This window comes from Aedes albopictus, chromosome 3 (assembly GCF_035046485.1).
Source record: "Aedes albopictus strain Foshan chromosome 3, AalbF5, whole genome shotgun sequence".
Taxonomy (NCBI): Eukaryota; Metazoa; Arthropoda; class Insecta; order Diptera; family Culicidae; genus Aedes; species Aedes albopictus.
Window position 1 is genome coordinate 231,153,135 of NC_085138.1, and position 27,546 is coordinate 231,180,680.

General features: G+C 44.1%; 1 protein-coding gene across 11 annotated transcripts in view; it reads right to left on the reverse strand.

The window, feature by feature from the left end:
• Window positions 1-27,546, reverse strand: part of LOC109399236 (small conductance calcium-activated potassium channel protein) — an 807,467-nt gene that overhangs the window by 192,640 nt on the left and 587,281 nt on the right. The window lies entirely within an intron of this gene.

The following is a 27,546-nucleotide window of genomic DNA, read 5'->3' on the forward strand; positions in this document are numbered from 1 at the left end:
GTGTCCCGCCGGAAGTAGTAAAACGTAAAATTTAACCAAACCCATGCAAGCTGCACATCAAATAGCGGAATTATAAAGGTTAACAAAATAAACGTCAAAGCGACAAATCAAATTGTGGCTTTTTTGATAGCATGTAAACGTTGGGTAAGATTATAAATGAAGAAATGATCAAAGTCTTCATATATGCGAGAGAACGAAATCGTTACCAAAGCGATCTCTTCAAATCACACCATTTCAGATTCCTGCGGTGTAAATGTATAGTAGGATGGATCAACGTTTAATATAAAAATATAATTTAATCGCATCAACCTTATACAGTTTTTCAATCTCCAATCTCCTTATGCTTCTAAAATTACTGCTCACAATTAGGGTGCGGCTGGTTGAGCCCTCACTCTTCTCATTGCGATTGAAATTTGAATGGAAAATCTACATTTTCTGCATTTTCCTCGTAGGAAGGTCAAATTTTACATGAATCGTGTTATCAATGATAATACAATATAGCCTAAAGTGTGCTGAAATAAACATTGGCGAAGATCACAAAGTGATCTGTGATTGTGAATAAAGTTAACCTTCTTCAAGTATTAGCTGACGCTCACCCCACTGCCGTAGTGGATGGAATGGGGTCACAATGACCCCAATACACGACTAGGGTTAAGATGGTCAAGCAGTCAACTGAGAGGTCTGATGTTTTTCTGCTCTGTTTTGTTGTTGAACATAAAACATCGGAATATGTATCATCAATAAGTTTCGAAAATCGATGATGGCTTTGTTAAAATTGTTGCTAGTGTAAAGTGTTTTCAGGATTCAGGAACATTTTGGCTAACGTCGAAGAAAAGTTTATGAGTACATATTCGACGAGAAAGGCACTATCACCACTAGGTGGATTAATCTGGGTTTTTTTCTTGTAAAATGTTTGTATGTTTGTAAATTTGATCAGACATTTAATTATGTTCCCCACAGAGTCTGTCCATTAAAATTGCAATAAAATATGCAAAATCATACTCGCTGATACAGTACTTTTTCGATTATATCACGAATGAAAAAAAAAATTTCGCGTGATATATTGGAGCGTCATATAATTGAAACACCTTTTTTCCGAAGGCGTTTATTTATCAAAATACACTTGCACTTGGCACGGTAAAGGCTGGATATGCTGCGCAATTCAGATCCCATTGTGATCCACTAGCCTCTGCCCAGCAACTCCTATCCCTACCTCCAAGCGGTACCGGCCGGAAACTATGAGCAACCTTAGGGAAGATCGGGTAACCAACCCCGGTGGGAACTTTGGTCGTAGGCTGACAGGGAATGGGGGGTTTGCTTCGGCAAACCTGAGCGTCTGTTCTCCAGGAGGAGCGGCTCACAACAGCGTCTGATCCCCATGTTAGGGGCGGCTGATCTACGTCCGAGTGCCAGGGAAGGGCTCTAAGCTAAACTGTGCACTATGGTCCTCCGGAAAGTAGGGGGTTGGTGTCAGGCCCTACGAGCCAGCCGTAAAAAAACCATTGTAACGGAAAATCAGCAACAGAATAATACGAACCGAGACCAACGGCAACGACCCCAGCGAACAAAAAGGACTTGCGATTGGAAACTCGGTACGTGGAACTGCCGATCTCTCAACTTCATTGGGAGCACCCGCATACTCGCCGATCTACTGAAGGACCGCGGGTTCGGCATCGTAGCGCTGCAGGAGGTGTGTTGGACAGGATCCATGGTGCGTACGTTTAGAGGTAATCATACCATCTACCAGAGCTGCGGCAACACACGCGAGCTGGGAACAGCTTTTATCGTGATGGGTGATATGCAGAGGCTCGTGATCAGTTGGTGGCCGATCGACGAAAGAATGTGCAGGTTGAGGATCAAGGGCCGATTCTTCAACTTCAGCATAATAAACGTGCACAGCCCACACTCCGGAAGTACTGATGATGACAAGGACGCATTTTACGCGCAGCTCGAACGCGAGTACGACCGCTGCCCAAGCCACGACGTCAAGATCATCATAGGAGATTTGAACGCTCAGGTAGGCCAGGAGGAGGAACTTAGACCGACGATTGGTAAGTTCAGCGCCCACCAGCAGACGAACGAAAACGGCCTACGACTCATTGATTTCGCCGCCTCCAAAAATATGGCCATACGTAGCACCTTTTTCCAACACAGCCTCCCTTATCGTTACACCTGGAGATCACCACAGCAGACGGAATCTCAAATCGACCACGTTCTGATTGACGGACGGCACTTCTCCGACATTATCGACGTCAGGACCTATCGTGGCGCCAACATCGACTCCGACCACTATCTGGTGATGGTCAAACTGCGCCCAAAACTCTCCGTCATCAACAATGTACGGTACCGGCGACCGCCACGGTACAACCTAGAGCGACTGAAGCAACCGGATGTCGCCTCAGCATACGCGCAGAATCTCGAAGCCGCGTTGCCAGACGAGGGCGAGCTCGATGAGGCCCCTCTAGAGGACTGCTGGAGTACAGTGAAAGCAGCCATCAACGACGCAGCCGAGAGCACCATCGGGTATGTGGAACGGAATCGACGAAACGAATGGTTCGACGAAGAGTGCAGAACGGTTTTGGAGGAGAAGAACGCAGCGAGGGCGGTAATGCTGCAGCAAGGGACTCGACAGAACGTGGAACGTTACAAACAGAAGCGGAAACAGCAGACCCGCCTCTTTCGGGAGAAAAAGCGCCGCCTGGAAGAAGCGGAGTGTGAAGAAATGGAACTGCTGTGCCGTTCCCAAGAAACACGGAAGTTCTATCAGAAGCTCAACGCATCCCGCAACGGCTTCGTGCCGCGAGCCGAAATATGCAGGAATAAAGACGGAGGCCTCTTGACGGACGGACGTGAGGTGATCGAAAGGTGGAAGCAGCATTTCGATCAGCATCTGAACGGCGTGGAAAACGTAGGCATGTGAGCCCACGGCAACGGAGGAAACGACGACGCCAGTGCAGCGGAGGGCGGAAATGAACCAAATCCCACGCTGAGGGAAGTTAAGGATGCCATTCACCAGCTCAAAACCAACAAAGCAGCTGGTAAGGATGGTATCGCAGCTGAACTCATCAAGATGGGCCCAGAAAAGTTGGCCACCTGTCTGCATCGGCTGATAATCAAGATCTGGGAAACCGAACAGCTACCGGAGGAGTGGAAGGAAGGAGTAATCTGCCCCATTCACAAGAAAGGCGACCATTTGGAATGTGAGAACTTCAGGGCGATCACTATTTTGAATGCCGCCTACAAAGTGCTATCCCAGATCATCTTCCGTCGTCTGTCACCTAAAACAAATGAGTTCGTGGGAAGTTATCAAGCCGGCTTCATCGACTGCCGGTCGACAACGGACCAGATCTTTACCGTACGGCAAATCCTCCAGAAATGCCGTGAATACCAGGTCCCAACGCACCACCTGTTCATCGACTTCAAAGCGGCATACGATAGTATCGACCGCGCAGAGCTATGGAAAATCATGGACGAAAACGGCTTTCCTGGGAAGCTGACTAGACTGATTAAAGCAATGATGGACGGTGTGCAAAACTGCGTAAGGGTTTCGGGTGAACTATCCAGTTCATTCGTATCTCGCCGGGGACTGCGACAAGGTTACGGACTCTCATGTCTACTGTTCAACATCGCGCTGGAAGGTGTGATGCGACGAGCCGGGCTCAACAGCCGGGGAACGATTTTCACAAAATCCGGTCAATTTGTATGCTTTGCGGACGACATGAACATTATCGCTAGAACATTTGGAACGGTGGCAGAACTGTACACCCGCCTGAAACGCGAAGCAGCAAAGGTCGGACTGGTGGTGAATGCCTCAAAAACAAAGTACATGCTGGTAGGCGGAACCGAAAACGACCGGATCCGTCTGGGTAGTAATGTTACGATAGACGGGGATACTTTTGAGGTGGTGGAGGAATTCGTCTACCTCGGATCCTTACTGACGGCTGACAACAACGTGAGCCGAGAAATTCGGAGGCGCATCATCAGCGGAAGTCGGGCCTACTACGGGCTCCAGAAGAAACTGCGGTCGAAAAAGATTCACCCACGCACCAAATGCACCATGTACAAAACGCTAATAAGACCGGTGATCCTCTACGGGCACGAGACATGGACCATGCTCGAGGAGGACCTACCAGCACTCGGAGTTTTCGAGCGACGCGTGCTAAGGACGATCTTCGGCGGTGTGCAGGAGAACGGTGTGTGGCGGAGAAGGATGAACCACGGGCTCGCTGCACTTTACGGCGAACCCAGCATCCAGAAGGTGGCCAAAGCCGGAAGGATACGTTGGGCAGGGCATGTTGCAAGAATGCCGGACAACAACCCTGCAAAGCTGGTGTTTGCAACGGATCCGGTTGGCACAAGAAGGCGTGGAGCGCAGAGAGCGCGATGGACGGACCAGGTGGAGCGTGACTTGGCGAGCATTGGGCGCGACCGAGGATGGAGAGCGGCAGCCACAAACCGAGTATTGTGGCGTACTATTGTTGAATAAATGTATGTATGTACATGGATGGGGCTAGAGTTCCGATGCATGGATAAATATCAGTACCGCCGTTTTGTTTTTCTCAGAATACAAATAGATTGTGTTTGATTAGGGGCGCTCTTTCACTGGGATTTAAATCTCTATGATAACGGGACCTTTTCCTCGCAATCGATTTCTTGCAGCTCTGGAACTGTACAGAAATCGATTCTTCATTGCCTCTCAATGACAATGGAGTAGTACGACATGCACTACATACTAAGGATACGGGTAATGCCACAAAAGATCTAAATACTGGCCGCAGTAGCTCACCCGAACAGAAAAAAAAAAATCTAACAGAAAACGCCTTATCTTCTTCTACTTCTACTTTGTGACTCTACGTTCCCAATGGAACTAGGGATGTCTCTCTTCAACTTAGTGTTCTTTGAGTACTATCACAATTATTAATTAAAGGGCTTCCTTTGCCTGCCATTGTATGAGTTTGTATATTGTGGGGCAAGTACAATTATAGACTATGCATAGGAATGTCTAGAAAAGTCCCCGACCGGAATGGGAATCGAACCCGCTGTCTCTGAATTGGCGGTCCAAAACCTTATTCACAAAGTCTAACTGGAGACCCCTGGTGGAAAATGCAACGCGTGGAATTGACGCATACAGACAAGACTCGATGCAGAGCAAAGCATGGGAATGTGACTCTAGATAATCGAATCCTGTATCCGGCCTGTCACCAATGGCATCATAATCGTATACTAATGTGCAAAATATCTTACTAATGACGATTAATGCATCCTATATAGTTTGGAATATGTGCTTAGCAATATTTGTACCGATTACACAAGTTTACAAAATAAAACGAAAATCGTGAACTTCCGTCAACGACCAAAATTTTTGCAGCATAATTTAGCGCTGATTTCGAAACCGTGCTTCAAAAAATTCAAAGTAGAACAGTTTTTGAGTTTTAGCTCAATATCGAATTTTACAACTTTTTAAAATATAGAATTTAATAAAATTAAAAAATCTTGCGTTTTGTTCAGAGACCCTCTGAAACCCCGACAACGCCCCTGAAGCCTCCTGTAACGCTTTTGAAACTCGTAGAAAGCCCTACAAAAGCCCCCTGAAATCCCTTCAGACCACTTCTGACCACCTCATACCTGAGACTCTCCAAAAGCCACCCCCAAAATGAAAATGCACCTGAAATAACCTATAAAGCCTTTGAAAATTCACTGGAAATGTATCAAAAATCCCTGGTATGTGTTCGAAAACCCTCTGAAGTCCACACAAATCTTCTATAATTTGTTATTGTATAATGTGAGGCAAGCACAATGATACACGGGAATCAAGCCCGTCGTTTCCGGATTGGCGGCGATTCATAGCCTTAACCACTAGGCTAACTGGCTGGATACCCTTAACGGTCCCTGTACCGCCTCGTAAACTCGCTGAAAGTCCTCCGAAACTCTCCGAAATGCATATGAGGCCGCCCCTGCAGTCCCCTCTTGCGCCTCTGAAACTGGAAGTACTCAGAAACTACCTAAAATGCTTCTGGAAACCCCCTCGGATCCTCTGTAGCGCACCTGAGGCCCTTCGAAACCTCAAAAACGCCCCTAAAAAAGTGGAGCGGACCTGGTGTGGTGGTTAGAACACAAGACTATCACGCCGAGGACCTGGGATCGAATCCCACTCCCAACATACTCACAAAATATGGGTTCTTCCTTCGGAAGGGAAGTAAAGCGTGGGTCCCGAGATGAACTAGCCTAAGACTAAAAATCTCGTTAATACAGACAAAAAAAAAACGCCCCTAAAATCTCATGTAACGCCTCTGAACCCGCTGAAAATCCATCAAAACTCCCTGAAGCTCCCTCAGACTCTCCGCACCGGAGAGCATCCAAAACATCCCGAAAATCCTCCTGAAACATCCTTCAACTTGTCTGAAACCCGCTGAAAATACCCTGAAACTCGCTGAAATGCCTCCGAAAACCTATACTCATGGGAGTTCTTGGAGTTTCTGAAATTTACATTGGACAGGAGACGTCCATAAATCACGTAGTCTTTTGGGGAGAGGGGGTGGTCCAACCAATGTATACGTCCCATACAAATTTTCATTTTTTTTAAAATTGGACAGTCCTAGTACACAAAACTCCACAAAACTGGGTCTCCAGTTAGCCTAGTGGTTAATGCTATGGATCGCCAATCCGGAGACGGTGGATTCGATTCCCGTTCCGTTCGGGAAAAATTTCTCGACTCCCTGGTCATAGTGTGTCATTGTACTTGCCACACATTGTACAAATTCATGCAATGGCAAGGAAAGAAAGCCCTTCAATTAATAACTGTGGAAGTGCTCTAATAACATTAAGTTGAAGAGAGGCAGGCCAAGTTCCAATGCGAACGTTGAATCATAAAGAAGAAGAAGAAGAAAAGAAGAAGAAGAAAAGGAAGAAGAAGAAAAGGAGGAAGAAGAAGAAGAAGAAGAAGAAGAAGAAGAAGAAGAAGAAGAAGAAGAAGAAGAAGAAGAAGAAGAAGAAGAAGAAGAAGAAGAAGAAGAAGAAGAAGAAGAAGAAGAAGAAGAAGAAGAAGAAGAAGAAGAAGAAGAAGAAGAAGAAGAAGAACAATAAGAAGAAGAAGAAGCCGTATATGTACACTAAATGGTGTCCCTCACAGATCAGAAGAATGATGAAACCACAAAAAGCCGTATCGTTTGAAACAAAGTTCAATTAAAATCATCGTGACGAAAGCATAATCGCCCAATGCTTATCATGCTGTATATGACAAGCCACTAAGTAGATGTCGTTTGAGAGTAAACGTCAAAAAGGAGTAAGAACGATGCGAGCGCCGTGTACGAGCGGTTTGCGAACATCAGAATATTTGAATTTTCCGTTAAAATGTGGAACGATGAGTACACGTCGTTTGTCTGTGATGAAACCTCGGCAATTTCAAATAGAAATTCATGAAGAATATGAACTTCTCTCGTTCGTTGAATGAATAATCTATCCATGATTCAGAAATATTCTACATAAGACCAGAATTAAGATCCAAAATAAGAATTCTTGTCAAAACACACACCCATGCTTGCTCAAATTGATTCGTTTGCCCACATTCTCTACCTTTTGTTGTGCTTTGGCACGAGATGGATGCAAGCACCCAGCACCGCCATCAGTCGCCAGTACTCAGCCCGGGATAAACATAAATCATCTAGTGCCATGCAAAGTTCCTGGAGATCGATTCGCCTCGAATCGGTAAGCGCTCAACACAGCACTTCAGCGCGAGAACATAAATCTTCATCCACTTGGTAAATCCAGCCCGGAAAAGCCTACACCGAGGAACACTGTCGAAGGTGCCTACCGTTTGGAGGAAGATATAAACTAGGCAAAGAAATGATAAATAACAGCGTCCATAATGGATCCAATGCGATTCTCGATGTCAATCAGCACTGCCTGGTATATCCATATCTCCCTTAGCAACTTTATCCCTTTGTCCACAGTTTGAGCAGCTGTTCGAAGTGGTAATCGCCAAACATTGAACAGTGACGACAGCGGTAGTGATTCGACGTAAATAGCTCTAAGAGGCCAATACGGATTCTTCTTCTCTCAACTTATTCCGACTGCTATTTCATTCATAAAATTTTCGCAGAGTAACGTTCAACCATCGTCGTTCATCCGAACTTGAGCGAATCAAGAAAGCACACAAAAAGCCTTTTTGCATCATATTGTTGTGTGAATGTTTGAATGTCTTACCGCCCACCCGTCATCATATAAACTTTCATTCGTAAGTAAGGATCATGTTCTAGTCCCAGATGAATGGCAGCCAGCCACACGGCCATTGAACGCAAACACCCTTGTCCGACGTCTATCCGTCCGTCCAGTTAATGAAACGCCGCCCAAATTGGATTCGACGTGGCGAGGAAACGGAACGGAGCCCACGGATCTAGATAAACAATATCGTTAACCGGCTCGAGCAGTGGCGACGCGACACGGGCGAGATGAACTTTCCCGAGTCTGGTTCACTGACAACCGGCCGGTTTTCTTTCATCGGAGAATGTATTACCACCACCAGACACCCAGACCCATTCCTTGTTGTTTGTTACACACACACACACACACACACACACACACACACACACACACACACACACACACACACACACACACACACACAAAGCCTAATGAATGCTTTCACGGACAACTGCTGACAGTAACGGATCGTTAATGGAAATCTGTTTCGGTTATGCTGGGCTGGGCTCATCCCATGGAATGAAAAAGTTTTCTTCGCGTGAGAAGTTTTTCTCTGAATGCTTTGGCGATGGAATAGCCGATTTATCGAGATTTTGAGCCTCAGTTTTATGAACAACAAAATTTAGTGTCACAAATCAATGAAAAGTCATACTGCACCCAAGAACATTAAATCGACATTGAAAACATTAAACTTTAGTGTCTGTTTAAATACTAGTGTACACTCATTTCTGTTTTTTCGCGATGGATGGAAAATCGCGTAAAAAGTCGTGTAAAAACAGGATTGAATGTAGCTGGAATTTTTCAAAACGGATATGGTTTCAGAAGGACCGGAGGGGTCATATATTGCTAGTGAGACACACTGCAGGAGATTTCCTAGAAGCTGTCGGTGTCGGAAGAAATTGTATACACTCGGATATAACTGTTGGAGAATTTTCTAGAAAGGATTGCTAAAACATTCTCCAGGATTACTGTAGGTTCTCCAGTCAGGAATGATGGAGAATTCCCTGGCTTGGAAAAATGGAGGCTTCTCCGGAGAAATTGTTGGAGGATTTCTTGGAAGGTACTGGTGATGGGAAAAATAGCCAGAGACATCTTGAATGGAACTTCTAGAGGTTTACTCATATGGGATTTCTGGAGGATTCCTAGGGAAGAAATTGTGAACTCGTTGGCAAGTTTTTTCAGGAGTGTATCCGCAGAATTATCCAGGAGTTCTCTCTGGAAACTTTTCTAGGAGTTCCTTCTGGAGATTCCTCTAGGAGTGAACTCTGAGAATTCCTCCAGGATTTCTTTCTGGGGATTTTTTCCAGAAGCTCTTTCTGTGGATTGATCTAGGTGTTCCTTTTAGGGATTTTTTTTTCTGGGGTTCCTATAGAAGTTTTTCCTGAGGATTCCTCTAGAACTTCCTTCTGTAGATTTCTCCCGGATTTCGATCTATGTAGGTATACTTCTGAGAATTTCTCTATGAGTTCATTCTAGGAATTTATCATGAGTTCTTTTCAGAGATTCTTCCAGGAGTTTTCTCTTAGGATTCTTCTAGGAGTTCCCTCTGGGAAGACTTCTCCAGTAGTTCCTTCTAAGGAATTCTCCAAGAATTCTCTTTAGAGATTCTTCCAGCAGTTGCTTCTGGGAATTCCTCTGAGAATTTCTCCAAGGGATGTCTGAAAAGTTATTCTAGAAGTTCTTGTTGGGGTTTCCTCCAAGAGTTCAATTTACGAAGTCTTTCAGGATTACTGGAGATTTCTCCAGTAGTTCCATCTAGAGATTGCTGCAGGAGTTTCTTTCAGAGATTTCTATTGGAGTTTCTTTTATGGATCATTATAGAAATTTTACGGATTACTACAGAAGTTCGTTATGAGGATTCATCCTAAAATTCCAGGGATCTTTTAGAAAAATTTCTAGACGAACGTCTAGGAATCCTTAGAGGCCTTGTATACCTAAAAAAATCCCAAAATGTTAATCCTAGGGCAAGAATCTCCAAAAAATAAACTCCCTCAGGAATTTCTTCAGGCATTTCTCCAATAATTATGTTAGTAAATCGTCTAAATACTTAAATCGCCTAAATCTGGTAAATCTTCTAACAATTCTTCTAAATTGATATGATAATTCCATAAAAAAAATATTGACTGATTTATCAAGGAACATTCCTAGGTTTTCGTTTTTAAATTATTTTGAAAATTCCTGCAGAAAATATACCATAGGTTTCTCAAAATATTCTTCCAATGTATACTCAGAAAAAGGAATCCCTTCGAAAATTTAACAAGGAATGATCTTTCAATGATTATATTTTTTCCTAAGATTTCCTCCAGCAGTTTTTCAAAGATTCCAACTACTTTTTCAGGTCAGGCCAGGCTCCTTCCAAAAAAAAACCCCAGGAAAACTCCCAAAAACTCTTGCAAGCAAGGTTGCGACCATTCATTTGCGAAGATTTACATTCATTTGCTATTATCTCAGTTCAGAAGCATGCTATCGAAAAACAATGTATGGATGAATTTTACCTTGTAGTTTTATCTGAAAGTTTGCCGAATAACATTGGGGTCGCAAACGTATACCAAAGTCGTGAGCAAGCTGTGAAGGCAACTCTCCACGCGGTGAATATAAATTTCATTCACGCTGTGGAAAGTTGCCTTCACAGCTCGCTCACGACTTTGGAATGCGTGTGCGACCCCAATGTTATTCGGCAAACTTTCAGATAAAACTACAAGGTTAAATTCATCCATACATTGTTTTTCGATAGCATGCTTCTGAACTGAGATAATAGCAAATGAATGTAAATTTTTGCAAATGAATGGTTGCAACCTTGCTTGCAAGGATTTCGTCCAAGGATATCTCTGGGATTATTCGGAGGTATTCATGGATTTATTTGTAGAGAAATGTCTGGAGGGGCCCCAGAAATAACTTCTTGAAGATTTCCAGCAGAAATTTTCGATGGATTATAGACTTGGAAGAACCCTTGAGGGAACACTTGGAGGAAGCATTATAAGAAGCAGTTAGAGAAATTTCTAGAGAAATCGTTGAAAAAGTTTCTGCAGTTGTTCATGTTATAGTTCTTGGATAAATTCATAAATGAGTTATAGGAAGAATTTGAAAGTAGTGCTGAAGGAACTCCCGGACAGGGATGGGAACACTCACTTGCAAAAAATTACACTCACTAGTTCACGAATAAAAAGAAACAAAAAAATACACTCACTTTTTATTTTCTCAGCTCAGAAGTGTGCAATCAAGAAACGATGTATGGACGACTTTTGCCTTGTGGTTTTGTCTCAAACTTTGTCTAATAGAGTAGAGGTCGTTCACGAATCCCAAATTGATGACAGAGCTGTGAAAGCGACTCTCCACGAGGTGAGTGTAAATTCCATTCACCTTGTGGAGAGTTTCCTTCGCAGCTAACTCACGAATTCGGTATGCGCGTGCGACCCCTATTTTATTCGGCTAACTTTTAGACAAAATCATAAGGCAAAAGGCATCCATACATCGTTTTTTGATTGCACGCTTCTGAGCTGAGAAAACTGCAAGTGAGTGTAACTCTTTGCAAGTGAGTGTTCCCATCCTTGCTCCCGGATGAAGAAATATCGAAGTATTTTTTTGGAGTAATTTCCTTAAGAGTTTCTGGAGAAAATATTCCACCAGCAAAGAATTTAAATTCTTGGAGAGACTTTTGAGGAATTTCTGGAGGAATTGTGGCAATAATACTTGGAGAAATGCTTAGAAGAACTATTTGAATACTTTTTTGGATGTGGAGTTGACCTGGCATGTTGGTTAGAACACTTAACTAACACGCCGAGCACCTAGGATCGAATCCCACTCCTGACAAACTCGCAAAATGTGAGTTCTTCCTTCGGAAGGGAAGTAAAGCGTGGGTCCCGAGATGAACTAGCCTAGGGCTAAAAATGTCGTTAACACGGAACGGCTATTCGATAAAACAGAATACTGTCTTCCGTAAAGTTGTTGCCAATTGCGTCTTCTATTAGGGAAATATGGGAATATTTGTATTTGGGACTTCTTTGATAATCTAGAACATCCTGAACACCACCACTGTTCAAAAAGCTGAACTTGGATGTGGTTTACGTTTATATGTATTCATTGAGCCTTCGTCAAGAATATCAAAAGGTGTCTTATATTCTGGGATGTTCTTTTTTTTTTTTTTTTCCTTCTAAACCATAGGGGGATAATCTGCTCAACAGACACCCTAACAGAAGGTTAGGGTAGTGTAGGTCTGACAGGCCGTCTTCTACAACAAAAGTAAAATCCAGGACTACTCTCTCCTCGTACCCACTAAACCATTCCTATGGTCGCCAAACCCTACGTCTCTCCGGAACCACCAAGAAGGTATTGCTTCAGAGAGGGGCTAGTGCACATCGCACCCACAAGGTTAGCTGCGTAGCCTGCAGCAACGAACATCGATGACTCGCTGTGGAGAGTCCATCACGGTAGCATGCTGGCGCTTAGCCAGTTTCCCGAGTGGTCCTCGCCACTCCCTTTGTCCTCGGAAGGCGGGCAGAGTCAACCCCGCCCGCGCCCTACTGCTGAGCGGACATCAAGAACTGATGCCCACATGCAACCCGATCTGACCTGCCCGCAAAGGAAGGGTATCACTACCCTTCAGGCCCAATCAGATGCATCCGTAGGTTGCTGACGGCAGGGTCTCCACCTGCCCCGACCCTTGCCGGGGACCCCTTTCCAACCGCGGGCTTGGATCCAACCCAGTAGACCGACGCCACGACAGCACCGCTACCGGGACTTCCTCTCCGCGGCCACTTAATCGTTGTAAGGGTCGATCTCGACCGCAGGGCACCGGTATGACCTACGAAGCCGACTCCGAACCCCTGGACCACCTCTTGTACTGCATCTGGACTAGCCATTCTCCGAGTCCACGCGCCACCTCCTCTGTAGCTCCCAGACGATGTGGGTAATAGCCGTTGAAACGGCGTTCCAGCCAAACTCATCCCTACACATCCTCTGGACCAAGTTGTCCGGAGTTGTGTCCTCCCCGCATGTGGCAAGCATGCGGTCACGCATTGTGCGAAAACGCGGGCACACGAACAAAACGTGTTCCGCCGTTTCCTCTGAACCATTGCACACTGGGCATTCGGGAGAATCCGCATGCCCGAAACGGTGTAGATACTGTCGGAAGCAACCATGACCTGTAAGGACCTGTGTCAGGTGGAATGTGACTTCCCCATGGCGCCTATTAATCCAACTATCTACCCTCGGTATCAACCTATAGGTCCACCTTCCTTTGGTGGAACTGTCCCACGCGCGCTGCCATTTGACCATAGAGGCCATCCTGACAGTCCTGCGTATGCCTCTTGTGCCGCGCATTTCGAAGCACTCCATGTCCTCACTGATAAGAATGCTGATAGGCACCATACCAGTAATGACGCAGAGAGCGTCGTGTGACACGGTACGGTACGCGCTCGCAACCCTCAGGCACATAAGCCTGTAAGTACTTTCCAGCTTCCGTCGGTAGCATTTAGTACTTAGCGCGGTGCCCCACGCCGGGCCGCCATACCTAAGTATGGATGTAGCAACACTAGCCAGAAGCTTGCGCTTACTGGCGTACACCGCAGAGCTATTGGACATCATCCGGGACAGTGCCGCAATAGCTGTGGAGGCTCTTTTACAGGCATAATCGACGTGGCTACCGAAGGTAAGCTTATCGTCGATCATCACGCCCAAGTGTTTGACGGAGCGCTTTGACAGGATAGTACAGTCTCCTACACTGATCTCCGTCTGCTGCTCCGACTTCAGGTTGTTAACAACCGTCACCTCTGTCTTGTGGTGAGCCAGCTCCAGTTTCCTGGACCGCATCCACGCCTCCACAACCTTAATCGAGTGGTTGGTAGTCAACTTTACCTCCTCGATCGTTTCACCGTAGACTTCGAGCGTAATGTCGTCGGCAAATCCGACAATCACCACTCCCACTGGATACTCTAACCTCAACACCTCGTCGTACATGACATTCCATAACACCGGACCCAGGATGGAACCTTGCGGGACTCCTGAGGTTATGTGAAAGCACTTCCGACCCACCTCCGTGTCGTAGACTAGTACACGATTCTGAAAGTAACTTCCGAGAATCTTGTACAGGTACTCCGGTATCCCCAGACGCAAGAGCGCATCGGCAATAGCAGACCAGCTGGCGCTATTAAACGCATTCCTTACATCCAGAGTCACTACCGCGCAAAAGCGAATTCCCCTCCTCTTAGGCTCGAGTGCTTTCTCGGCGGTTTTTGTAACCGACAAGATAGCGTCTACGGTGGACCTCCCCTTCCGGAAGCCGTACTGGTTACTCGAAAGACCATTTTCGCCCTCGGTGAACCGCAACATTCTATTGAGGATGATCTTTTCGAGCACCTTCCCCGCCGTGTCAATCAAGCATATTGGTCTATATGCCGACGGGTCTCCGGGTGGTTTCCCCGCCTTTGGCAATAGTACCAGGCTCTGCCTCTTCCAATCTTCTGGGAAAACTCCCTCGTCCAGGCATTTCTGCATAGCAGACCTGAACATCTCGGGAGCCTCTGCAATAGCTACTTTTAAGGCCAAGTTCGGAACTCCGTCCGGACCTGGGGCCTTACCTACGCTAAGGGACTTAGCTATCCCCGCAAGTTCCACATCGGTGACCCTCTCCTCATCGCCAGCCCCAGTCCCTGGCTGTCCTACGAAAGGAGGCCAAGGACTAGGATCATGACGCGGAAAAAGTCCTCCAATGATCCCCTCCAACATCTCTGGAGATTGCTCTGTAGGAGCCATCACACCTCTCGTCTTGGCCGTTTTTCTCGTCTGGGATGTTCTAGGTGTTCCAAACTGTCCTATAGTGTAGTCCTTCAAATCTACAAGAATAATTTTATGTATTATCGCCACAAATAATAGCATTGCATAACCTACTGGGATCCGTGAAGCTCTTGACATCTACAATGTAATTTATATACACTATAGGGATATTCAGCCAAACTACCTTGGAGTTCAGTACTTCAGGTCTACACTCGTAGCAACAGCCATATCTGCTATACTGAGTAACGTTGAATATTTATCCGTGGTTACTGAACCAATCCGAAGTCTACTTTTTTATTACATATAAACCTTTTGGACATTCAGGTTCGCCCAAACTGTTCTATAGTAAATCCTTAAAATCTACAAAAAAAAAACTTTATGTGTTTTCGACATAAATAATAGTAATGCATAATCTGCTGGGATCCGCAATGTGCTTGAAATCCCAAATGTTATTTAGATACACTACAGGGATATTAAAGCACAGAAAACAGACATCCAGGCTAGAACAAATTTCATTCAGAAAGTTGTGTAAGGATTTGAGTCTTCACTTGAGTAAAGTTGCAAACCAATACACGACGAAAATACTATAGTTATAACGCCGCCAAACACCATATTGCCACAGTCTGTGGTGAATTGAAACATTTCAAGTGATGAATTGAATTAGTATGGGAAATTAAGCGATTGCAGCGCCACGATGTTGTTATTTGTCTAGTCGATGAAACATTCCTTATACAAAATTCAAATTGGACTTGGATGTCTGTTCTCTGTGATTAAAGGTCAGCCAAACTACCTTGTAGTTCAGGACTTCAGGTCTACACTCGTAACAGTATCCATATCTGTTATACTGGATACCGCTGCATAATCAACCGAAGTTACTGGAGCAATCCGAAGTATTATAAATCTTTGGGACATTCAGGGTCGTCCAAACTGTTCTATAATAAAGTCATTCAAATCTACAAGAATAACTTGATGTGTTTTCGCTATAAATAATAGTATTATCACCATGGGAATGGTCAGTCAAACTATCTTTGAGTTCAGAACTTCAGGTCTACACTCATAACATCAGCTATATCTGACATACTGCGTAATATTTCATAATCAATTGCGGCGACTGTACCAATCTGAAGTCTACTATATATTATTATGAACCTTTGGGACATTGAGGGTCGTCCAAACTATCCTGAAGTTTGGTTCTTGATAGTAACAGTAGTTATTCTCACAATGAGCTTTAAATTGATTCGGGGTAATGGCTTTCAGTCTGTGGCAATTCAAAACGGATTCTTATGTTTTGAATTGCCACAGACTGAAAGCCATTACCCCGAATCAACATATCACAGTCGTATCTATATGAACTTTGAACTGTTTGCCACTACGTTAAGTAGGGTCACATAATCCACTGTACTTACGAATATTATAAATCTTATTTAATAAAAACAACCATTGTAATTTTCAAAAGACTTGCTGGACCTAATAGATTACAAACCGTAGCTTTTAATGAAAGATGTTACTGGTACACCCGTAGACTTCGGGATGAACCTGCCTACGGCTGAAAATCCCTAAATAAAAAAGGAAAAAAAAACCCGTAGACTTTAGGATCTTAACTCAATAACAGTTTGGATGACCTAGGATAACCCGACTGATCTGATACTGTCTATTAGGCGCCGTCCACAAATTTCGTAACGCTCTAGGGGGAGGGGGAGAGTACGGCCAAGCGTTACGGCTCATAAAAAAATTTTAGGATTTTCATACAAAAAAGCGTTACGGAGAAGACTTATTGGACATGATAGATTTCAAATCGTAGCTTTGTATAATGGAAGAAGATACCGATACGCCCGCAGACTTCAGGATCTAAACTAAAAAACAGTATGGATGACCTAGGATATCTAGAAAAAATATTCTTCATTATATTTTATTGATTTTATGGTAACTACAGAACTACAGAAAAAGCGTAGAAAAGAACCCCATAATAACGCTAGGAAAAATTCCGGCTTCAAAAGGTTAAAGAACTTCCAGAGAAATGCTTGCGACATTTCTTCTGCATGATTCCTTCAAAGACTTACGAAGAAATCGTTGCAAGAATTTCCTTGGAATCCTTTGAAAAACTCATGGAGTAATTTTTGAAAGGATCCCAAAAAAATCTTAGCAAAATTCCCGAAGATGCCATAGGAGGTCCCAGCTTGAGTTGTTGGAATGATTCCTGAGAAAACTCTTAAAGGAGTTCCTAAAACAATCCTTGAAAGAAATCCTGCAAGAATCCCTGGAGAAATCCTTGGAAGGAATGCTGAAAGAAATCCTGAAATAATCATTTTAGAAATCTTTTGGAAGAATTCCTTTATAATCCAAACAGGAAGTCTTGAAAGAGCGTCTAAAGCATTTCTTGTAGAAGTTATGTGGTTAGTTCTATGAAAATTTTCATTAGGATATCGTACAAACGTTTGAAGCATTCCCGAAAAATCCTTGTGAGGATTTTTGTAAGAATTCTCATACATGAAGGAGTTCCTAAAAAGTTCTTGCACGAATGTGGGGAAACTTACGGAGGAATTACTTGAGGAATTTGTGGAGCAGTCCTTGGATAACAGTTGAAGACAAATTTAGAAGCGTTGGAGAAATCCTCAAAAAAAAAAATCCCTATTTAATCCACCTAGCGGTGATGGTGCCTTTCTCGTGCCTTCGAAAACAAATTTCAACACAACTTAAGTGGCATGTTGATGAATATCGCACTTTCATACGATTAACAGAAATCCATTTCATGGCATCAGAGATCATGTCGTTTATCTGGTTTTTGATTTTTGAGCCTTAAACTCTTAAAAAACAGCCGCGATCTTGAGTTTTGAGCCGCTATTTAGGATTTAAGTCCGGCAGCTTGGAAATTCTGGTCGCTATTTTTGCACTCCAGACTTCTTCCCCATACCAGATACACCCATATTAAACGGTTTTAGAGCCTAAACCTCCATTAAGCATTTGCCATCTTGAAGTTTATGCCGCCATATTGAATTTTGAGATTGGCCTATTTTGGTCGCCATATTGGATATTTTATTCGCCATTTTTGGACTCCAGACTTCGTCACAATACCAGATATAGCCATATTGCATGGTTTTAGAGCATAAAACTCCATTGAACATAAGTCATTTTGAGTTTCGAGTTGTCATCTTAGATTTTAGACCACCATCTTGGATACTCTGTCATTTTTGGAGCCCAAATTTTTTATCCATATCAAATATACCCATATTGCATGGTTTCAAGTCCCAAAACTCCATTAAACAGTCGTTATCTTGAATTTTGAGACGCGATCTCGGATATTTTTGTCGCCATCTTGGATATTTTAATCGTCATTTTTGAACTCCAGACATCTTTCCAATACCAAATATACATATATAACATGGTTTTAGAATCTGAAACTCCATTAAACAGCCGCCATATTGAATGTTGAACCGCCATTTTGGATATTCTGGTCGCCAATTTTGGAGTCCAGACTTCTTCCCCATATCAAACATGTATACCCATAGTGTATGGTGTCAGGTCCTTAAACAGTCGCCATCTTGAATTTGGAGCCGGCATCTTGGATATTTTGGTCGCCATTTTTTAACTCCGGACATCTTCCTCTTACCAAATATATCCATATTGCATGGTTTTGGAGCCTGAAACTCCATTGAACAGCCGCCATCTTGAATATTAGGCTGCCATCTTTAATTTGGAACCGAAATCGTGGAATTTCTGGTCTCCAGAGTTCATTTCCGCATAAAATTCGTAAACCATGCCAAAGGTTACAAAAATCGCTGCAGTTTGATGTGTCGCATGATGGGTTGGTTCAGTTTTATACACGGCCTGCCTTAAAAATGCCGTAGTTTGATGTGTCGCATGCATGGGTTTGGTTCTTTTTCATGTATGGGCACTTCCGGCGTGACAACTGGAACCGTTTCCGAAACACAACCGGTTCAGATACGGTCTGAGACTATTTTTCCTGCTTACTGTTCATCAGGTTATCGAAAATACCGCGGTTTGATGTGTCGCATGCATGGGTTTGGTTCTCTTATATTTGGCACTTTTAGGCGGGACATCCGGAACCGGTTCCGGAACACTACCGGTTCAGATATGATCTGATACTATTTTCCTGTTTACCGTTCATCAGGTTACCGAAAATGCCGCTGGTTGATGTGACGCATGAATGAGTTATGTTCAATTTTATATTCGGCCACTTCCGGCGGGACACTCAGAATCGGCTCCGTAACACTACCGGTTCTGATATGGTCTGAGACTATTTTCCTGCTTACCGTTCATCAGATTATCGAAAATGCCGTGGTTTGATGTGTCGCATGCATGGGTTTGGTTCTTTTTCATGTCTGGCCCCTCCCAGGGGTAGGGATCCGGAACACCTAAATGGCCATAACTCCGGAACGGCTGGACCGATTCGAACCATTTTCAATAGGAAACAATGGGACTATATGCCGCGTCGAATGAACCATCGGTCATTAAAATCGGTTGAGGTTTACTGCCAAAAAGCGATGTGAGTTTTTTGTACACACACATACACACATACACACACACGCACACACATACACACACACAGACATCCCCCCCCGAAGTAGTCGCTTCTAGTGGAATCCGGGGGAAGCAGGCACTGTAGACCTTGGTGGAGGTTAGAGGCGTAGGGTTCAGAGTTCTCTTCTCTGTTCTGAGTCCCTCACGAACTGGCACGCGATGGACGAAATCGGTAGCACTGGTCATGCTTATCGAACGCGTGTCGGGAAGGCAGAAAGGCTTTACCACCAAGTAAAAAAAAAAAAAAAAAAAAAAAAAAAAAAAAAAAAAAAAAAAAAAAAAAAAAAAACAGACATCACCTCAATTCGTCAAGCTGAGTCGATTGGTATATGTGACTCGACCCTCCGGGCCTTCTATCAAAAAGACATTTTTGGAGTGAACATATAGCCTTTCCAGTACACTTAGTGTACGAGAAAGGCAAAAACACTGGAAGTGTCTTTACAGCAGTTGGCTGGAGAACTTTCTGAATTATTCTGCGGAGAATTTCCTGGGAAATCCATTATAGAACGTTCTTTAGAAATATCAGAAAGGCATTGGGCAAAATCCTTAAGCAATCCTTGCAGAAATCCATGAAGGAGACCTAGGAAAATTCCCTAGAAGAGCTCCTGCAGAACTCATAGGAGTAATTACTGGAGGACATTTGTAAGAATCCTTGATATTATTTTTTAATTCCTTTATGATTGCTTGTGGGAAAAAAGTTTCTGTATGGAATTCCTGGACCAGTCCTTAGGTCCTCATAGGTACTCCTACCAGAATTTCTGGATGAATTCCTTGACAAATCACATGCGAAACTTCCAGAAGGAACTCCAGCAAAAATTTCTGGCGATATTGCTGGATGAATGTTGATGAACACTTGAGAAAGCATCTGGGGACACTCCTAAAAAACTCTGAGGAGCTCCTGGAAGACCTTTTGGTGGTTTTACTATATCAATTGTGGGAACGTTTTCCAGAGGAACTTCAGAAAGATATTCCTGATCAACGCTCATAAGGCTCCTCGGTACAACGCTCTGAAATATTACTAGAAAAATGCTGGAAGAACTTAGTGACGATTTTCAGCAAGAACTTTTCAGTGAGCTTCTGGATGATCTTCCGGTGCTACGCTCCGAAAAACTCCCACAGAGATTCTGGAAAAACTCACGGAGGAGCTTTTGGTAGAAATGTTGGTGGGAAATCTAGAAAAAACTTAAGAAAAATGTTTCAAAGCACTAGGACTTTTTTCAATGAGGTAAGCACTTTGAGAATAAAAACTAACAAAATTCACGGTTAAAAATTTTCGGAGGAACTTCAGGACCTCCAGTAGCGCTCTAAGATGGACTTCTAGAAGGATTCTCATAACTCTTCTTCTTCTTCTTGGCGTAACCTCCTCATTGGGACAAAGCCTGCTTCTCAGCTTAGTGTTCTATGAGCACTTCCACAGTTATTAACTGAGAGCTTCTTCTGCCAATGACCATTTTGCATGTGTATATCGTGTGGCAGGCACGAAGATACTCTATGCCCAAGGAAGTCAAGGAAATTTCCTTTACGAAAAGATCCTGGACCGACCGGGAATCGAACCCGTCACCCTCAGCATGGTCATGCTGAATACCCGTGCGTTTACCGCCTCGGCTATATGGGCCCTCATAACTCTTCCTAAACTATTTTGTTTTTGGGCGCTTTTGAAAGAATTTCCAGAAAATATCAGAACAACTATTATAGACATTTCTTCAATAGATTTTGGAAGATCTTCCGGTGAATTTTCTGGAAAAAAAAAACTCGGAGTATTTCCATCTGCACATTTGAATAATTCGGGAAATCTGAAAAAAAAAATATTGGAGGAGAATTTTTCAAAGAAACCCGGAAAGATTTCTCAGAAAAAACTTCTGTGAGAAATTTTGAATGAATTTCTGAGCGAACTTTCGAAATATTTTTTGGGAAAATTTTAGAAAAATTCCCGAATTTTTTGAAAATAAAACTGAAAGAAGAAATTTCTGAAAAGGAAAAAAAATACCGAAAGAATTTCCACAATTCCTGAAGGTATTTCACGATTAATTATCGAACGGTTATTTTTTTGCAGAAACGTTTGGATGAATATTCGAATTAACCACGGGAAAGATTCTTAGAACAACTCTTTGAAATACTTCTTGATAAACTTCTAGAAGAACTTTCTAAGGAACTCTATTTCTCTGTGGTCGGTCACATATCAATCAATATGTGCAAAGCTGCTCCCTTGGTATCTGTACAACTTCTGCATAAAGTATTCTGCAATACCTGGAACATCGAAACTGAGAAATTTTCACTTAGTTGAGTGCAGAGGTGAACATTACCGCTCAGATGGGAGCAATCTCTTCAGAAAAAATAAATAAATTGTGCGTGGAGATACTTGAACCATTTAATAATGAATCCCAGTTAGTAAAATTATTTGCGATACAAGCTATATTAACCAGCAACTCGTTTCATCCTTATCCAGAAAGAGAGTGTTGGTTGCGTATATGGCTGTGCACTTAGCCAACCCCCATTTCGCCTTCCCTGCGAGGCTAATGAAATTAATAGCACAAACTATTCAAAACAACACACCCTCGGGAAATGGCAGCCAACTGGTTGTCGGATCGGCCGGCGCCACCAATGAGAAGTCCTCTCAGTCAGTTCCCACACCGCACACCGGTAAGCGAAATATTATCTCACAAAACATTTTACCGTCCCGAAGCTCATATAAAACTAATTACCAGGCGATGGTACCGTTATGACATGGTACTGAGTAGCAACTTTCGCCTCTCGACATCCCACGACAGGTCAGAGAGCTGAGAGTTTCCATGCAATTATAACACCTCGTTTCTTCCGTTGATATTGCTGGGGTCTCGAGAAATCGCATCGGGTACAAAGTACTACCAGACTAAGGATAACGGACCAATCTCGTCCGGAAGTATGCATACTAACACCGCCACGATGCACACACTCATGGTGCACCGATGAACAGGCTAATGTGCTAGACTCTGTAAATGGCTAATCTGGGAAAATGACTTGGAAATTAAACTTTTATTGCTTTTTGTCCCGGCTCTCTCCGCGAACCAATTAGGTGATTCCGGTGGTCTCCTCGTGTACGGTACTCTGTGCTGGGAAGAAGAGTAAATGTATTTCGTAATTATCAAATATTGTTAATTGAAAAAAGTGCGTAAATCTATGTAAATTAAAACTCTGTATAATTGAGATTATATATATGTCCTTGTCAGAGGCGAATGAACCAGATGGTTTAAAACCTCTATAATAAAAAAAAAAAAAAAAATATGTCCTTGTGAGGGCTGCAAAACGGAGAGTCGATAAGGAGAGCGTCCAATATAGCTCTGGTCCTCACACGTTCCTACCTCATGCTTCCACGGGTCAAGCGATGACAAAGACCGCCAGCTAAGAGTTGTGTGCTTAGCTGGTAGTTCAGCCTGGGCACTGTTGTCTTCTGACTTCAGCTAGATTGAGAAGGTACGTCTCGAACGTCTGTTCACCAAGGAGGTACGGCTCAAACAGCGTCTGTTTTGGCATCCAGCGGCTGAGTATGAAATGCTCCTCCACCGGAAGCTATACCTAAGGTGGCAGCCCCATCACGGTGGATAGGGGACCTAAGGCCAACAACCTACTGTTTCCGAAACCCAAAAAACCGTTACTGAAACCGAAAATGAAAGATTACGAACTGATTCAACGGCAACGACTTTTAGCGCGAAACATCGAACAAGAATTGGAACTTGGAATGTATTAACCCTAGCCCAGCAGGGTAAACTGGCACAACTAGCCAATGAGGCATACCGTATGAAGCTTGAGATCGTAGGACTGAGCGAAGCCCGTTGGCCGAACTTTGGAGAACACAGATTCTGCTATACTCTGGCCTACGAGGTGAACACGCTCCTTGCCACCATGGAGTTGGTTTCCTGCTCAGCGCTCACGCCCACGCAGCGCTTATGAAATGGGAACCTATTAATGAGGGGTTAATTGTAGCCAGATTCAGAACCCGGGTTCGAAACCTTACCATGATCCAATGTTACGCGTCAACCGATGCTGCCGAATTGCAAGACAAAAAGCACTTTTACAGTCAACTGAATGCTATAGTGGACAAGATTCCGAAAGGTGATATCAAGATCGTCATGGGCGACTTCAACGCGAAGGTTGGTTCCGACAACTCGGACTATGAGCACGTCATGGCCCATGGGACGCCGCGAATATTCCAGAAGGTGGAAGCGTAGAAGATCAATGCAGCGCCATCAAGAACGCCTTCATCGCCACCGGCGAGAATAATTTGGGTGAGCTACGCACCCGAAGAAAGCAGTGGATCACAGATGATACCTGGAGGAAGATAAATGAGCGAAGGAACGCCAAAGCCGCGATAGAGCGAGCGAAAACACGAGGAGCCAAAGCCGTAGCCCGTCAGCGCTATTTGCCTCTCGAGATGGAAGTGAAACGCTCATGTAGACAGGACAAAAGAGCGTGGGCGGACTCCTTAGCCGACGAAGGCGAGAAAGCCGCAAAAACAAGCGACGTCCGTCTCCTCTATGATGTCTCACGTCGCTTTTGTGGGACCAAGATAAATGCTACGATGCCCGTGAAAGACACAGTTACTTACCGACCCGGCTGATCAGTTAACCCTTATGTGGCCAGCAGGGTACCCGGGTACCCAGCACCCATTTAAAATACACGGTGTAGAAAAAAGCAAAAAGTTTGCCGGCCACATAACGGTTAAAGCGCTGGTTTGAGCACTTTGGAAACCTTTTTCAAGTGTCGGTCACGCCATCAACACCTCAGCATGATCCGCCAAGGGTTCGACGCATTACCCGTGTCAACACCGAAGCTCCATCAGCGCAGGAGATAGAAACAGCCATCCGTAGCATGAAATCGAACAGATCCCCAGAGGTCGATCACATATCAGCTGAGATGCTCAGTAGTATCCGCACAACTATTGCATCACTTATTCTACAACTTATGGGAAACCGCGACATTTCCGGCCGACTGGATGCAAGGCGTCTTAGTAAAGGCACTCATAAAGGGTGACCTGACTGTATGCGATAATTCGCGGGGCATCATGTCACTGTGTATCGTTTTCAAAGTCCTCTGTAAAGTGATCCTTAACCGTATACAGGAGACGATTGATGCAACTCTACGACAGCAGCAAGCAGGATTCCGTGTCGGACGATCCTGTGTGGACCATATTGTAACGCTTCGTATCATCCTGGAGCAAATCAATGAATTCCAAGAGTCTCTCTACCTGGTGTTCATTGATTACGAAAAAGCTTTCGACCATCTCTATCATGGAAACATGTGAGAAGCCCTCAGGCGCAAGGGTCTTCCTGAGAAAACCATCGGCCTCATTGAAGCACAGTACAGGGCATGTTCGTGCAGAGTACTGCACAACGGTGTTTTGTCCGACCCCATCTAGGTCGTTGCTGGAGTGAGGCAAGGATGTATACTACATCGCTACTGTTCCTCATCGTAATCGACGAGATCCTGGTTGGTGCGATTGACCGTGACCCAAATCGTGGATTGCTGTGGCAACCCATTACCATGGAGTACCTAAATGACTTCGAACTGGCTGATGACTTGCTCTCCTAGCTCAATGGCGCTCTGATATGCAGAGCAAGCTCGATGATCTTGCCAATCGTTCCTCAGTGGCAGGTCTTACCATCAACGTCAACAAGACCAAATCGTTGGATATAAACACGGTGAACTCTTCCAGCTTAACGGTGGCTGGGCAATCAGTGGAGAATGTTGAAAGCTTCCAATATCTTGGTAGCCAAATGGCGACCGATGGCGGCCCCAAGATCGACATAGGTGTGCACGGATCAAGAAGGCGAGGGCTGCTCTCTGAAGCAATACCTTCTTGGTGGTTCCGGAGAGACGTAGGGTTTGGCGACCATAGGAATGGTTTAGTGGGTACGAGGAGAGAGTAGTCCTGGATTTTACTTTTGTTGTAGAAGACGGCCTGTCAGACCTACACTACCCTAACCTTCTGTTAGGGTGTCTGTTGAATAGATTATCACCCTATGGTTTAGAACAGGGGTTCCCAACCTTTTTGAGGTGGCGACCCCCTTTAAAGATTGTCGAAACATCTGAGGCCCAATGAAAATTTTTAGAAAAAAATAAACGAAACCGAGTTTTTTTGGGTACAGTGACGTAGACAAAAATTTTCTGTGGGAGGGATTTTCGCCGATGAATGATACATTTTTTTTTGTTCGACACTCATATTTCGTTAACAATGATGTCATACACGTTTAATTTGAGTCGTAGCATAAAATTGCGGCGCAGCCGAAAATTTTTTTCTTCTGAAGGCGTTCTATACTGAAAATTTGTTCCTCAAATTGTGGCTTTTGGGGTGGCGGTACAGTCATGACTCGCTGGTTGGGGGCTTAATAGTTGGGTGGCTTTTTAGTTGGGGCTCCGTTAGTTGAGCGGTCAGCCAACTAAAAAGCACCTGGATGTCATAATTCAATGTCAAACTGAAAATGACAACCAATCTGTATTTCCGAGGGGCGAGCTATTGAAGTTTTGGTTTCGTAAAACTTTACTGATAATCGAGAAGAATTTCTATTTCATAATTATTTAAAAAAAAAACAGTATGTACAATTACTTCGAAACAAATGCTAAACATCGGCAATCTTTATTTTGTCGATCATTGAAAGCGTTTTGTGCTTGCATTTTGGTCCGGGTGGTTTCATAAACATCTATATTTTCACTTCACCGACTAAAAACGGGGGAAAATAATTATTTCTCGCATTGGCCATATATGTATCTTGCAAAACGTATCAGTTTTACTCTAAATGTAAAACAAATTGAAAAATTTTACTTTTTACTTCCAACCTAAGATTTAACAAAAACAATGCGCACGCCCCTTGTGCTGCTGTCACTTCACCCAACTAGCGAATCGAATTCGTTGGTTGGGTGGAGGTTGTGGCTCAACGAGCGGGTTCCGACTGTACACAAAATTAAGAATTGCTATACAGTGACGATTCGTTCGTTGAGAGCTCGTTAGATGGGCTGTCTCGATGGTTGAATGTTCACTGGTTGGGGCAAAACCCAACTAAAAAGCACTGTCAATGTCAAAATAGATGTCAAAACGAGTTTGACGTCTGACCGCCGTCGCATCACAGCTCCTGTATACAGAACGTTTACGCAAGTATGTGAGTGTTCCGTGACGTATTTCTCGTCACTTGCGTGTGTCTAGAGCATTTTGATCAGTTGTCAGTTGCCCCAACGAACGAACACGATTCGCTAATCGGGGCGCAGTCGTGACCCAACCAGCGAATCCGGACTGTAATTTGCCCAATATTGAAAAAAAATAACAATTTTGTTTGGTAACATCGCGGCCCCCCTGGACTGGCTTCACGGCCCCCCAGGGGGCCGCGGACCACCGGTTGGGAACCCGTGGTTTAGAAGGAAAAAAAAAGGGCTGCTTTTGCGAGTTTAAGAAGTGTATGGAAAAACAACCAGATCAGTCGACGGACCAAAATCCGAATTTTTAACTCGAACGTGAAATCTGCTATACGCCGGTGAAACGTGGTGTGTATCAGTGGAGAGCATGCAACAGCTACAGGCCTTCATTAATAGATGCCTGCGGTATAGAATTCGTGCATGGTGGCCTCACAATTGGATCTCCAACGTGGAGCTCCATCGTCGATGTCATCAAAAGCCGATAGCGACAGAAATTCGGGAGCGAAAGTGGAGGTGGGTCGGCCACACTCTACGCAGGGGCGGAAACGAAATCTGCAAAGAAGCGTTAGACTGGAACCCAGCAGGACATCGCAGCAGAGGCAGACCCAGAGGCTCATGGCGGCGGCGCTGCCTCAATAACGAAATCAAGCAAGTCGAGAGAAATTTGACCTGGCCACAGGTCAAGGCGATGGCTGGCAATCACCCAGGATGGAAATCTTTCAATTCGGTCGGTGGGTGCCCAGGACTGAAAGTAAGTAAATTGCACATTATGGGAACGTGTGCAGTCTTGTGCTGCGCATCATTGACGGTTGCATAAAATCTCTACAAATCAGAGCGATCCATGCTTTCCTGTGCGTTAGCGATCACACTCTCGTC